A 4,472-nucleotide genomic window follows, 5' to 3' on the forward strand; every position below is an offset into this window, starting at 1 on the left:
AGCAATTTGCAGAGGTGTTGCACTTTTGTCACCCTGAACGATTCTCTTCAGTCGTCGTTTGTCCCGTTCTTGCAGGATCTTTTTCGGTCACAGCGATGTCGGAGATTTGATGTTTTACCGGATTCATGATATTCAGTACACTCGAGAAATGGTCGTAGGGAAAATCCCGACTTCATTGTTACCTCGGAGATGCCGTGTCCCATTGCTCGTGCGCTGACTCTAACACCACATTCAGACTCACTTAAATCTTGATAAGCTGCCACTGCAGCAGCAGTAACCGATCTAACAACTGCGCCAGACACTTGTCTTATACAGGCGTTGCCGACCGCAGCGCCGTATTCTGCCTGTTTGCACACTTCTGCATTTAAATTCGCATGCCTATACCAATATCCTTGGTGCTTCAGTGTTTAAGTCTACATGTCGTTGTCATCATTTCCAACCGGAAGATATATGAGCATTATAAAACTGTTTAGCCTACATTATGTGATCAGAATTATTCAGATACTTATTAATGGAGGTTAATACGGGGTATGTCCGCTTGAACGCTGCTCGGAACACTTCTAATAATTTTTCTGAATGTCTTCCTCAAGAGCCGAAAGCAAAGAAGGTGTTAATGTGGGACACTGGGGTCCCAAAGATGTTCCATTCGATGTGGGTTGGGACTCTGGTCAGGGCAGTCCATTTCAGGAATGTTATTGCCCAGAAAACATTGCCTCACACATACTGCTTTATGGCAGAGTGTACTGTCACAGTCATTATCTCCGAACTGTTCCCACGATATATTAAATTATTTTCGCTCGTCAGTGTACATTTCGCGAACAGGATTTTAACAGAACTTGCTCCTGAACGAGAATCAGAATGCTACGACTTGGAGTCCTTACTGTCGTAAGTGGGTCTACGTAACATACGTGTACACAGGGTTCGCTCCAGTTCATGATTTACCTATAATTTGATTTAACTTAATTTGATTTAACCTTTCCTGCCGCCATAGTTGTCAGTTAGTTCAAGGGGGAAACTCGTGTGCGGTACATCGTGTGTCGGTACATCGTGTAAACTTCGTCCCTTTATGTTATCGCATTTCATCTCTTACGCTTTTTCTGAGGCGGAGATCAGGGACTTCCCCGGCATTTGCCTAACCGAGTGCGGTGAACAGCCGAAAAACCACACTCAGGCTGTGGGGTTTAACTGACGAAGGATTATTAATCCCGTATGCAGATTAGATCCGTGACTAGCTAACCTCTTTGTCTGGTAATAAAATGATCTGTGGGTTTATTTTCATTTTCTTTCGATTTGTTATTGCTCTCCTCTGTCCCCTTATAGGCTTTCCACGTCTCTCGCGTTGATTGCTTTCTCAGTTCGTGTTCTCCGCTGTGAACTCTCATTAATAAAGTAAACTGAAAAGAAAAAGAAATTTATTTTCGTGCAGAAAAATTGATAACAGTGGTTCTGCAGTGAAGTAAGTGTTCTGCTCTTCTGTATTGGTTTGAAGTAACAATCAAAACGTTTCACGCCGTCTGCTTGTATTTTGGCTGTGTTTTTAGTTTGCAGTGTTCTATATTTAGCATGTGGGTGAAGTTCAGGTAAGACGGTTCTTAACTCTGTAATACATTATTAATATATGACGGAAATAAATGGGTGCAACTTTTTTTTTTTTTTCCTGCGGTACTGCGTACTATCCGTCAACCAAACATGAAGTTATGTTTTGCCGGTTTGTCATAATGGCTAGTCGAATCGCTGTTCTATGGAATTCTTATGGCGACTTTTTGTCGTCTTGCCATAGTAGAGGTGAACTGTATGTGTATATCTTGATTTAACGTGCATGTGTTCCATTTTCACGTAAAGAATAGCTAGGTAATTCCAAATAATTGCTACTAGTAATGTCAACGATACAAATCTGAATCATTTAACGTTTGTTGTTAACAAAGTTATGTTTCATTTGATTGAGGTTCAAAACAAAGGATAGACTCTGAAAAAATAAATAAATTCGGCTTTTTCACTTTATAATTTTACCAATGAAATGGAGGTAATAAACATTGTATGTAAAAAGATATGTATAGCTACATTACTTATACGAATACATATGGCTACATTAATTACCAGAATAATGAATATAATCATATGAATTATTTTTGTGATATTTGATCTATGTGTAATAAAACTTTATGTGGACTTCTACTGCTTTCATGCGAGGGATATTCAGTTCACGCTTCAGTCCCTGGTTTAGAGAGATAGAGGAAGAGGGAGACAGAGAGAATTTGACGTCAATGACTACTGTTCCTGCATATAGTTAATATGAAGTAAATATTTTAAGAACGAAAACATGGTACAAGCAGGCTATAATCTATTTATTGTCTATGCTATTAGTTAATTTCGACCTCGGTCATTTTTAAGCACCTGAAATACATCCACAAAAAGGGAGACATTGTTTTATACAGATCTATCTACATGAAAGATCTGGCGTACATATATACCTGATAGACGAAGTTATTTACTTATCACAAGCTTCAAGCTTCACATCAAATTTGACTAAACAGCCAGTACATATGCAACAGCACACATCGTTTTCATGTGCTTTCGTATGATAAATACAATCCAGTAGTGCTCTAGACTACGTCCATTGGTAATACGCATACAGAAAGCTGCCATATCATAACACGGACACAGCTGTTATGATGTAGCCAAAGATGCTTAGAATTATATCCGTGGATAGTCGATAATACTATGTACGGTTGTGCTGCAATATTTTCTGGCAAGTTATGTTCGTTACACTTAAGCGTCACAAGCAGAGCACAAATCGAGACACAAATCGATAGACTATAAGGTACAATAACAAAACAACGGTATGTGAGTCGTACTCGTTGTACATTACAGATTGCCTAGGTATCTATTAGAGATTGTGTTGGTACATACTTGCTTCTTACAATATGCAATAGATATAGTAAAGTTAGGCTGAATCATACTAGCAGTTAACTGTCGCTATCCAGATTGTATGTTCGCCCTAGCTACGTATTAGGTTATGAAATCACCGAAGTATGAAACGTTCAGTATGATGTGAAGGGAACAAGAGTTTTATCGATATTATCTGCATAAAACACACGAAAAAATTTATTGAGCAACGTATACATTTCTGAAGCAGCAGCAACAGTTCAAAATGGCGATAGCGTAACTAGAAGAAGAATCTTATTAAAGGTTAAGAACTGAACTTTATCATGTTTCATGTTAAATGTAGTGTTGGAATTTACAGTACCAAGTAAGAAATACAGAAGATTACGTCGGACTCTCCCACTGGGCCATGCCATACGATGTTCAAAATCAGATGTTAGTGATACATTAACGGTATGTAACTGGATATTTAAACGTATTAAAGATTTATACATTATGTATTATATTAAAAACAGTAGCAGATTATATATGAAAAGGGCACAATTTTTCTATTACCCAAGTATGGTGATATAATGCAACAGTATGGAATCTTATCTGCCTGTATGGCGTATATTCATATCAGTACATAACGGTATACAAAAAGATGCAACAATTTGAAAGTTATAAAAATTTCGAAACATTTAATACCGTATTACTGTCTGATCACGTACTCACAGGTTTATGCTGATCAGCTTATTTGATTTTCACAGTATGTACGCCAGGTGTAAAGTAGAGGAAATAAAGGTGGATTAATTCATGCCAGTACTTAGCAGCCTCAATTCTGGCTACATATTTGCCCCAGTTATCTATTGGCATATGACAACACAAATGTTGGAACCTTCTGGTATCATGTGAAGGAAAAAGGAGATTTTTCGGAACTATGTGCATGAAACACACAAATTGTTGCATAATGTGATACAATATTGTAGCAGTATCTATAGTTGCAAAGAAACGAGCGTAACTAAAAGCTTATAAGTCTTGCCCTTTTAACAATGCCAAATCATACATCGTATGTTACGTTAGATGTAAAATTGGGATTTGCAGCACCAAGTTAGAAAAACTAGAGATTATGCCAGACTCCCTAATGGGGCACACTAGTCGGTGCATAAAATGAAACAGCAACTACTAAAGTATTAACAAAGGTCTACAGGAATTTTCAAGAAGTCTAAAGGTACATAAACAAAGTAGTGTGTTAAAATACAGTAACAGACCATATACATAAAAACATACAATGTCTGTATACCTCTACTGTTGGGCTACGAAGCAAAACAAATTCTAAAAGCGTAAATGGCATGTAGTCAAGTTGAAAATTTTTTATTTACTTTTATTTTATTTTTTAATTTTGAAATTTTTTTACGCACATACAGAGTGATTCTTATAAAAGACACAAATGCCGGGAAAAAGCTCAAAAGTGGATGACCGATGTTGAACATGTGACGTCACCCGATGACGTATCTCGCTGCACGAGTAGCGGTTGGGCGTATCGATCCGTCCACACAAGCGCGCGCACACACACACACACACACACACACACACACACACACACACAC

This window comes from Schistocerca americana, chromosome 4 (assembly GCF_021461395.2).
Source record: "Schistocerca americana isolate TAMUIC-IGC-003095 chromosome 4, iqSchAmer2.1, whole genome shotgun sequence".
NCBI classification, from domain to species: domain Eukaryota; kingdom Metazoa; phylum Arthropoda; class Insecta; order Orthoptera; family Acrididae; genus Schistocerca; species Schistocerca americana.